The following is an 11,467-nucleotide window of genomic DNA, read 5'->3' as shown; positions in this document are numbered from 1 at the left end:
CCAGGCTCATTCTTTCTTCTTCTTCTTCTTCTTCTTCTTCTTCTTCTTCTCCTCCTCCTCCTCCTCCTTCTTCTTCTTCTTCTTCTTCTTCTTCTTCTTCTTCTTCTTCTTCTTCTTCTTCTTCTTCTTCTTCTTCTTCTTCTTCTCTTCTTTTCCATTTGCTTTGTTTTGTTTTTGTGACAGGCTGGGGTAGAATGCATTGTGTAGCTACCCAGGCTGGCCTCAAACTCATGGAGATCTACCCGCCTCTGTCTCCCAAGAGCTATGATTAAAGGCACGGATCACTATTTATTTGTCTTTCTTCCCAGCGTGCTGATGAAATCATCCATCCAATGAGAGGCACTTTAGGTGCGTGATAGTTTTAGGAAGAGGGTGCAAAGGTGAATAAAGCCCCGCCCCTCCCCAGCCCTGCCCCCTCCCCTCAAACCCCCCCCCCCCCACAGCAGGGCCATAGTAGGGAGACACTGAAGTGTGAGGGGAAGGCCTAATTATTCACTGTGTAAAGTGTCTCAAAGTGATGGGATGACAGCACTTTCGACAAACATCCAGTGATCAATTCGCCCTACCTTTGAGATGGTGTCTGACCCTTTGAAGCTAAGGGCCTCCTTTTGGAGCCCTTCCTAGTTTTCCTCTTCTCTCTTATAAAAACACTTTACTCTATGTACAACTCTGCCTTGAAGTCAGATGAGCCATTGAAGTGAGTGTGTGAGTCCAGAGGAAGCTGGGCTCTTGAGAAGCCATGTGGGTCCCTCTCATTATCAGTGAGGCAGACCCAGGCTGCACCTGGAGTACATAGCAGGTGAGGTGGGCGACAGCAAAAAGCTAGGTGCCTGCTGTACCCTGAACACCACACAGAGGAAGTGAAGGAGCCCAGTCAAACAGCTCCTAACAGAAAGGTCTCTCTGGAACATTTTGTCTTTAAAAAAAAATGTCATTATGTTTATTAACTTAGTGTGTGTTCATGAAGGGGCACGTGTGCGTGTGCATGTGTGTGTGTGAGTGTGTGTGTGATGGTACCAGAAGACAACTTGCAGTAATCAACTCCTTCCACCATGTGGGTTCTGGGTGGAACTCGGGTCCACAGGCTTGGCAGGAAGCGGAGCTGTCTTACTGGTTCTCGAGAGCATTTTCAAGGTTAGAAACCAGAGTAACTATCACAAAAGAAAAGAACTATAGGCTACAAGTAAAAAACACAAACACTGGGGGCCGGAGAGCTGGCTCAGTGGTTAAGAGCATTAGCTGCTCTTCCAGAGGACCCAGGTTCAATTCCCAGCATCCACACGACGGCTGACAACTGTCTGCAGCTCCAGTTCCAAAAGATCCAACACCCTCACATAGACACACGTGCAGGCAAAACACCAATGCACATACAATAAAAATAATTAAATCTTTGAAAAAAAAACCCACATTGATTACAAATAGAAAGGCAAGCAATAGGAAAAATCAGTGTAGGAAATAGGGCTGAATAATGACACCATTGTTACTCAAAGTGCTCAAAGAAATTAGTCAGAAGACAAACAAAACATGACAAGACACACAAAACCCACTGAATGAACCCTGAAGGTGAAACAGGTGAAGGACCAAGACAAAGTGACGAAGAGGAAACTAATTTGGCTACCACACGTGCTGGGAAATGCTCGCCTTAGTAATCAAATGAATGCAAATCAAAGCTGCGGCAAAGAGACCTCAGTTGTCACTTGCAGGTTAGCAAAGCTTGGAGGAATGCTGTCAGGTAAGGCCACAGGGAAGTGGGTCAGAGGGTGAGCGTGGATGGATCTGACCTTGGGGAATTGTGGTTTATTGAGAGAAAGAGTCATGTTATCTAGCCCAGGCTCCGTGTCCCAGGCTGTGAAAATATATTTTGACTAAAGATGTTACATTTGCAAAACGAAACCCGCCTGTAATTCTAGAATTCGAGCAGCCAGGCGGCTGAGGCAGAAGAGTCAAAGAATCCAAGGTTAGCCTGAGCTAACCAGAGACTTTCCCCGTCTCAAACAAAACTAAAAAATTTTTTTCTTTTTAAACAAATTTGTTTTGTTTTAAATACAACCTTTGAATTAGATTTTTTAAAATGACATTTTCATAAAGAGTGCATAAATATGGAAAATGTATGTGACGCAAGAGAAATGGAAGTCAGAGGCTCGGAGCATGGCTGGTTGGTAGTTCTTAGAAGATCAGCGTGTATAAAGTCCTGGCATAAAGCAGGTATGATGCTGCAAGCCTGCAACCCTAGCCCTGGATGTAGAAGCAGGAGGGTTAGATTTTCAAGGTTACAGGGAGCTCAAGGCTAGCCTGGTCTATGTGGTGAATTTCAGGACAGCCAGGACTACATAGGTGAGAGAGACCCTGCCTCAAAAGCTAAAAAGTTAAGGCAGGGAGGGGAGAGAAAGAACAGAAAAGGAAAGCAAGGTTTACAGAAAGGTACAATTATAAAAAGATTAGATTTATTTTATGAGTGTCTGGTCTCTGTGTCTCTGTGTGTGTCTGCCACATGTGTGCAAGCGCTCTGGCCAGAAAAGGGAGCTGGATTCCCCGAAGAGCTGCAGGCAGTTACCTTAGGTGGGGGAGCTGGGAACCACACTTGGTCCTCTGGACAAGCAGGGTTTTTTTTTCTCTTAATTTTTTTCTTTCTTCCTTTGTTTGTTAGTTTGTTTTCTGAGACAGATACTTCCTGGAATGCTGGAGGCTATTGTTTATGGGAGTAACAAGCCACATGTTTTCAATTCCCTAAGCAAGTTTGATCCAACCACACCAGATGTGCTTGTTCACACGAGGGCAAGGGACACGTAGGCAGGATAATGTGGGCAGAAAATACTTCAGAAAGTATGCCTGCCTAGCATTGGACCTTATGGGAAGTGTGGTGAATTGTGGGCTTTGCCTTTTTTAAGCCCCTGAAAAATATGACTGGGGCCATTTTCCTAAGAACTTAGGTCTGGACCTGGCCAGTATTTAATTAAAGCTTGCTTCACATTTGTAAAGACTAATTGGAGCAGTGATCTTATTCTCGTCCAGAGGGGTTAAGACTTTCTTTCTTCCTCCCTGTGAGAATCGCTAAGGGAAGACCCAGACTCAAGTAGCAGAAGCAAAGACTGTTTACTCTGCAGGTGCAGCAGCCAGGAGGCCAAAGGTACAAAAAGAGGCAGTAAGCAAAATGGCTGGATTACATAGGGAAGGGCCGCCCAACCCCTGGGCTGGAGCGTTCACACCCTGTACCAGGTAAGGGACTGAGGGATGCTGGGAGAACCTAGAAGCCAGGTCCCCTTGGATATGTTAACTAGGCACCTCAGCTGTTTGTCCTGGGTTTGGAACTTAACAGCCTCTCCATCCTCCCTTCCCTCCCTCTCCCACTTCCTCCTCTTCTTCCTCCTCCTCCTCTGTCTTTGTTGTTGTTTTTCCCTGACAGGGTTTCTCTGTGTAGCCTTGGCTGTCCTAGACTCGCTTTGCAGACCAGGCTGGCCTCGAACTCACAGACATCCCCATGCCTCTGCCTCCCGAGTACTGGGATTAAAGGCGTGTGCCACCACTGCCTGGCTAACAGTGTCTTAATATGTAGACCTAACTTGGTACACATTATGTAGACCAGAATGGTCTCAAACTTGTGGCAACGTCCCTCCCCACTCCCCCCCGCCTTAGTTTTCTGAGTACTGGGATTACAATGGTTCATCACCATACCTAATAAAAAGAAATTTAGAGGCTGGAGAGACGGCTCAGTGGTTAAGAGCGCTGCCTGCTCTTCCAGAGGTCCTGAGTTCAATTTCTAGCAACCACATGGTGGCTCACAACCATCTGTAATGCGATCTGATGCCCTTTTCTGCAGATAAAGTATTCACATACAATAAATAAATAAATTTTAAAAAATTAGTTTCTTAACAGTGGCAGCGATAGCACCTCAAATGAAAGGCTACACTGTGTCTGACCATCCATGCCTGGCCTGGTTGTGAAATCACGAGATTCCCTTTCAAGAGCTCATGACAGGAATCCAACCTAGACTGGTGTTTATGGTGGGCAGTCATGGTGTGGGATCCCTGGGCTTTGTAACTGAAGAAGAGCTGCAGGACAGAGTGATGCTGACCACCTACCTCCACTCCAAGGTCACTGCCTGTCTCTGGGGTGGCTGCAAGCACAGCACTCTGAGATACCTGCTGCTGGCTGACCTCTCCTCAAGGAACCCCGGCCTGGAGGACCAACACTCTTCCACCATGTTCGTATGGACATGTCTGGCTCCTGCACTGTGATTGGGCCACATGGCCACATGGCCACGGCAGGAAGTCCCACCTCCCCAACAGAACAGAAAGGAGGGTGCTGAGGACCGAGAAACAGTGACGTCACTCTCCTGGGCATGTAGGAGAATGCTTCATGCATGGGACTCCCCAAAACTTTATTCCATCCTCTACACACTGTTCTTGGAAGCCATTGAGGAAATGCAGTCTCCAACGAAAGGAAGGAAGCAAGTACGTGGAAGAAGGCTATAAAAAACATACTTTACAAACCAGAGGAGCAGAGGGGTTCCCACATGACGGCCAAGCAAGCGCTGGACACTGGAGGGCAGGTGGTCAGGGTTGGGACACTGACTTAGGGGTTCCTGGCCTGCAGGGCCTCACCATGCGCTCTGCCCTGGCATTGTCTTTTTAACCTGACGAGACTGCCGGGGGATATGCTGTAGCGTGAGGCTTCTTCAGCTGAGGAAGACCTGAGGCGCAAGGAAGAGATCCAACCCAGGATAGAAGTCAACAGGACTCCAAAGGCGACAGCAGCAAAGCCCTGGGGGAGCTCAAAGAGGAATGTAGTGCAGCACAGTGAAAAGGGAAGGTAAATGGAATTAATTACTCTATTAATATTAATACTGGTTTTTATTTATTTATTTATTTTTTATTTTTTTGGTTTTTCGAGACAGGGTTTCTCTGTGTAGCCTTGGCCATCATGGACTCGCTTTGTAGACCAGGCTGGCCTCGAACTCACAGCGATCCGCCTGCCTCTGCCTCCTGAGTGCTGGGATTAAGGGCGTGCACCACCACGCCCAGCTACGGAGTTTGTTCTTTAACCTACTCTTTTAGAAATAAATGGGCCCAGAGACCTGTTATATTTACGATAAGCCTTAAAACACTAGGGCTGGGTGGATACAACCCTCTAAGCTTTCTGGTCCATTTCCCATCCACAGTCTTCATAAATACTCACACACGTTGTGCTTAGGCTGCTTCCACTCCGTCTGGCCAGTCCTCAGAGCGAGCTGCTCTCAGCCACGTGCTTCTAGTTCATGTCAACTCAATGAGCTGCTTCTTCCTTCCTCCCTTCCTCTTGCTGCCTCGTGCTCCTTCTGAGACCCCAGAAACCCAGAAACCTTAGTTCCAGCTCCCACTCTCCTGCCCAGTCCAGCCTGTGGGTAGGCAACTTTATTAGCCAATCAGGGATAATTTGGGAGGCAAGGTTCATTTTGGCTATGTGAGAATCTGCCTGAGGGACAGTAAAGGTCTTGGGGGACAAGCAGTTAACATTTGATAACCCAACAAGGGGTGGAATTCCCTAGTTGCTCAGGGTTCTTTTATGTGTAGCTTGCTTCAGACAAGCACTGCCTGGAATATGTTCTTCCTTCTCTTTGCTTCCATTCTCTTCTATATATTGGGTGGGCACATGTTCGTGTGTGTGTGTGTGTGTGTGTGTGTGTGTGTGTGTGTGTGTGTGTGTGTGTGTGTGTTCAGGTGCACACATGCCTGTGGAAGTCAAAGGGTTGATACTGGATGTCTCACACCCCCCACCCCCCACACCCCGTCTCTCATGAAACAAGCTCTCACTATGTAGCTCTGGCTAGCCTGGAATTCTCTGAGTAGACCAGGCTGGCCTGGAACTCACAGAGCTCCCCATGCTTCTGCCTCCCAAGCACTGGGATTAAAAGCATGAGCCACCACCCTCAGCTCTCTGCTTTATGGTTTGAGGCAGAATCTCTCACTGACCTTGGAACTTGTTGATGGGGCTGGGATGGCTGGCCAATGGGCTTCCAGGGGTCCCTGTCTCTGCCCTAACCCATCACTGAGATTATACACGCGTGCCATGGCACGCCCAGGTTTGACACAAGACCCTGGTGCTGGGGATTTACATTCACACACTCGCATCGTGTTTGGAGAGTAGGCGCTTCGCTGACTGAGCCATCTCCTCAGCCCCATTACAAATGCTCACTGTTCTTCAGAGGCAGTCTCACCCAAGCCCTCCTCAGGTCTCCTCCACAGGAGCTGCTCAGGTTCCAGGCCTAGTGAGGGTGCAGCCTGGAGGTGGGGGCGAGCAGCTCTGCCCTCAGGTCCCCCGTGACGTCACATGGTGGAGATGCTTCTGGTTCCCGTCCTACTCCCTGCAACCCCCACCCCAGAGATGCCAGTCCTCTTTGGGTGGCATCTCCCTTCCCTCCCCTCTGAAGTCATACCAAACCAAATCCTTAAACATGGCTCCCACTGCAGACTGCCTTCCTGCTCGGACCCTGACAGACAGATCTCCCAGAGATGTCCTTTGCTGATCTAATTTTACATTGGAGAAGGGTTTCTTACCTGCCAGGGCAGGCTTTCCTTATACAGTGTAGGCTGGCTTCAAACTTTGGCTCCTTCTGCCCTGGCCTCTCTAGTGTGTGTGCCACCATACCTAGTTAAAGTTTGCCTGCCTGTCTGTCTGTCTGTCTATCGTGTGTGTCAAGGTAGAGCCAGAGACCTCCAGCCCTAGTGGAGACTCAGGCTGCTTTCCTGGCCACAGCACCGATGAAGGTGGGAGAAACAGGCCACGGAGCTTTAGTACGCTGGTTTACTAAGGACCCAGCCCTGCAGCTTGGTCGTTCTTGCTCAGCCTTTTCCAGTGTCACTTCCCCTCAGCTTCCTCAGGCAGTTTCCAAGCCAGGGTTCCACAGACTCAGATCTTTACCTTCGCAGCTGGGGCTGCAGCCTCCTCTTTCTCCCCCCTCCCCTTTTCCTTCTGCTCCCCTCTCATCTCTTCATTTATTCCTATTTTGCCATGCTGGGGTAGAGCCCAGGGCCTTGGGCATGGCGCACACCTGGCCTCCTCTACTTATTTATTATTTATTTATTTTCATCCCTACTGCAGTTTCCCCTCCCTCCTCTCAAGGAGGGCCACTTAGCTTGCTCCTCTCTGATAAGGCACTCTCTGCCAGTTAGATTCTCAGCTTTTGCCCCATTAGTTTTATGTCAACGTGACACAAGCTAGAGCCATTTGAGAAGAGGAATTCTAAAAAAAAAAAAAAAAGTCTCCATAAGATTTGTCTATAGGCAGCTGGGTGCTGGTGGTGCACGCCTTTAATGCCAGCACTCGGGAGACAGAGGCAGGCAGATCACTGTGAGTTCGAAGCCAGTCTGGTCTACAAAGTTAGTCCAGGATAGCCGAGGCTACACAGAGAAACCCTGTCTTGAAAAACCAAAACAAACAAAAATTGTCTATAGGTAAGTCTGTATTGCATTTTCTTAATTACTGATGGATGTTGGAGGGTCCAGCCCATTGTGGGTGGGGCCATTCCTGGACAGGTGGTCCTGAGTGCTGTAGAAGGCAAGTTGAGTGAGCAAGAGGTGGGGTAAGCCAGTGGGCAGCGCTCCTCCTTGGCCTCTGCATCAGTTCTTGCCTCCAGGTTTCAGCCCCTTGAGTTCTGTCCAGAGCCCAGTGGACTATTCTGTGGGAGCTTTGGACGAAAAGAGTATTGAGGGCACAGTGTGCCATGGGAGTGCCGTTCCCACCACTCCTCTGCCATGAGGTGGCCCTGGTCCCGCCTCTCAGCAGCTTCAGCACTTGGGAGAGTACTGCGGCCAGGCAGCACAGTGGAGCTGGCTCTGGAGGTGTGGGTGTAGGTGAGCTGGTCCTGAGGGCATGAGAGCAGGAGAGCTGACCCTGCCTCCTGCTGCTAGTGGCACTGGGTGTGCTAGCCAGAGCAGTGCTGAAGAGCTAGCTGGTGGGCTGACCAGATCAGCTACCATCCAGGCCTAGATCCAGGGCTTTGAATTGGCCCACACCAAAACCTACATCATCTGTGAACTGTTGGCACCAACATTCTATAGTGATGCAAACAAGATGGAAGTGGCAGGTTATAAGTCAGACAAAATAAGCAAAGTGGTTAAAAGTTCATATACCTCAGTTCAAAAATCAGAACTATATGCAATCGTTATGATGCTGTTAGATTTTCCTGAATGTCTTAATATCATTACTGATTCTTTATATGCAGAAATGGTTTCTTTGGATTTAGAGACTGCTGAATTTATTCTGGATAACTCAGAATTAACTTTATTATTTATGCAATTGCAACAGGCCATCAGAAGTAAAAACTACCCATTATATTTTTACTCATATTTGGTCTCATACAGGTTTTCCAGGCCCACTGGCACAAAGAAATGAGGAAATTGACCAATTATTAATAGGAAATGTGTTAGAAGCCTTTTCTTTTCTTTCTTTCTTTCTTTCTTTCTTTTTTTTAAGATTTATTTATTAGGCTGGCCAGTGGAGGGGCACACCTTTAATCCCAGCACTCAGCAGGCAGAGGTAGACAGATCACTGTGAGTTTGAGGCCAGCCTGGTCTACAAATCGAGTCCAGGACAGCCAAGCCTAACACAGAGAGACCCTGTCTTGAAAAACAAAAAAAAAAAAAACAAAAAAAAAAAAAAAGAAAAGAAAAGAAAAAAAAAAAAAAAGATTCATTTATTATGTATACAATGTACACCTACACATGCACACCAGAAGAGGGCAGCAGATCTCATTACAGATGGTTGTAAGCCACCATGTGGTTGCTGGGAATTGAACTCAGGACCTTTGGAAGAGCAGACAGTGCTCTTAACCTCTGAGCCATCTCTCCAGCCAAAGCCTTTAATTTTCACTGGACAACAAGGAAAAAAGAAAGAAAGAAAGAAAGAAAGAAAGAAAGAAAGAAAGAAAGAAAGAAAGAAAGAAAAAAGTCCTATATGTTCACTATCCAACCAAACTCCATTACCTGTTGATAGGAACCCTAGGGGTACCAAAAGAAATGACATCTGGCAGATGGATGTTTTTCATTTTTCAGAAATTGGAAAACAAAGGTGTATATACACCAAACCATTGACACATTCACAGTTTCAATGGGCAATCCCTTTGAGTTCTGAAAAGGTGATTGTGTAGTTATTCACTTATTAGAAACAATGGTAATTATGGGAATACCTACACAAATTAAGACTAATAATTATCCCTCATATGTAGCCAATAAAATGAAGCAATTCTTTGCATATTACAATATAAAGAATATTACTGGTATACCACACAATCCCACAGGACAAGGAGTTGTAAAAAGAGCCAGTCATACCTTAAAAGAGATACTTGGCCAAGGTTACACAGAGAAACCCTGTCTCAAAAAACAAAACAAAACAAAAAAAAACAAAAAAAGAGATGCTTACTAAACAAAAAGGAAGAGTTAAAAAAAAAAAAAACAAAAAAAAAAACAAACAAACCAGGGATAGACTAAATAATACTGTTAACTCTAAATTTTCTTAATGTTGGTGAAAAAGGAACAACAGCAGCTGAGAGATACTGGGTTATCAAAAAAACAAACAACAAAACAAAAACAAAAACAAAAAACCAAAACTGAGGCACTAGGCCAACCATATAAGGATGTGTCGACAATGGAAACCTGCAATAATTTTCAGATGGAGACATGGTTAAGTTTATGTTATCTACAGGGAATGAAAAAAAATATGGTTATCAACAAAACTTATAGTGATTAGATCTGACCAGGGAGGGAGAACCTTTTATCAGCTGAGACACGGATGGCTTCACAAAGCAAATATCCCAGGTAATTCACTCTCACAGATGGTTTCAGTTACTGACTTCTCCAAAATATGCATGCAAATCAACTTCAGAAGGGTTGGCCCAAATGATCTATCACACAGAGACTGGACAACAGACCACAAGAGACTGGACAATACAGAGACTGGGAAGATAACACAGACTGGACAACAGACAACACAGAGCCTAGACAGAAAAGGACACTGCTAGCTTTCCTGGGATTTGGCCAGTATCCCAATTTTCATAGGGTACCCAAAAGATATCTTTGCTTCCAAAAAAGTAATTTTAAGAACATGGCTCCCCCATTCCCAAAATGTGAGTGGGTATTTTTGGTTATTTAATGTGTTATGGTTGTTTGGTATTGTCTAGGGTGGTTGATTGTTATTGGTTATGGTCAGGGAGTAAACAAAATAAAGTTTAAATCAGGGATCTCTCTCCTCTTTCTTTCTTTTTCTCTTATCTTTCTCTCTTACCTAATGATGGGTACAAGGAGGGAAAAAGGTAGTAATAATAATAATAATAATAATAATAATAATAATAATAATAATAATAATAATAAATGAATAAAAAGTTAAATATTTAATAAAAAGTAGAACCCACTAGTCTTAAATATTTTATTTTGGTATGGATTAATGTATACTGACAGAAATTTAAGGTTATTTTGTTTAATTATTGTATATTGATAGAAATGTAAAGTTATTTTTTTTAACTATTATATATTGATAGAAATTTAAGGTTGTTTTGTTTGACTGTTGTTTTATATATTGTATATAAGCAGCTTATTTAAAATAGGATGTAAAGTTCTAGTTTTATGGTTCTCATAATTATATATATTATGTGTAGATTGTTAATGTTAGAGAAAAAGACAATTTTTTAAAAACGGAAAGGGGGATATGAAGTGGACATTTCTGGATTTTTTGAAGACTCAGTTGTGTCATGTGATGTTTTTCTGTGGGCTGTCTTGTGAGAGGGTACATGGTGTTGTCTTGTGTGAGAGGGCACGTGACGTCGTCTTGAGTGAGAGGGCACGTGACGTCATCTTGTGTGAGAGGGCACGTGACGTCGTCTTGAGTGAGAGGGCACGTGATGTTGTCTTGAGTGAGAGGGCTGGTGGGTTAAAAGTGAGGTTAAAGTGTTTAAGAACCCCAAATAAAGTAGGTTTTGAAAAATCTAAACCTACAGTGTAAGACTGAGTAGGAGAGCCTATTCCCGGTGGGTCCACCTGCACCCGAGGTAGAGGCAACCCGGAGTAACAAAAGCACTGAGTTTTTATACTTTTTCAAAGGCAGATTTGTAACAATCCTATTGGCTACTTAACATGACCATTAGTTCTATTGGGTGGTTCTAAAACTATGTCTCAGCCCAGAGCTAACTAACTGTCTTGGGGTGGGGGCGAGTGGGGTAAGTTCCAGTTTGTGCTAGCTAAAACTGCCAGCTCTGCAGGGTGGAATTCCTTAGGGCCTGTCCTCTTTCTGACCCTGCTTCAAAACAGAGTTAGACTGATCTCTCAACAGGACTCTCAAATGCCTCTATAAGATTTATCTGTTGCCTGTGCCCCTCGAGGCGTTGGAGGTGTGGCTGCTGGGTCACGTGTGTGCGTCAGGAGGTGGCAGAGAGGAGAGAGGCTAAGTCTATGTTCAGTGTTCTGACCTGTGAACATCTGACAAAAGCGAGCCTGAGACG

General features: G+C 45.4%; 1 non-coding gene across 1 annotated transcript; it reads left to right on the top strand.

The window, feature by feature from the left end:
• Window positions 1-11,334: 11,334 nt before the first annotated feature.
• Window positions 11,335-11,467, top strand: LOC127208867 (small nucleolar RNA SNORA17). Its single transcript, XR_007833135.1, has one exon. It is a non-coding gene; the product is annotated as a small nucleolar RNA SNORA17 (small nucleolar RNA).

This window comes from Acomys russatus, chromosome 25 (genome assembly GCF_903995435.1).
Source record: "Acomys russatus chromosome 25, mAcoRus1.1, whole genome shotgun sequence".
Classification (NCBI taxonomy): Eukaryota; Metazoa; Chordata; class Mammalia; order Rodentia; family Muridae; genus Acomys; species Acomys russatus.
The sequence above is the reverse complement of the archived record's forward strand: the minus strand, read 5'-3'. Positions and strand labels throughout refer to the sequence as shown.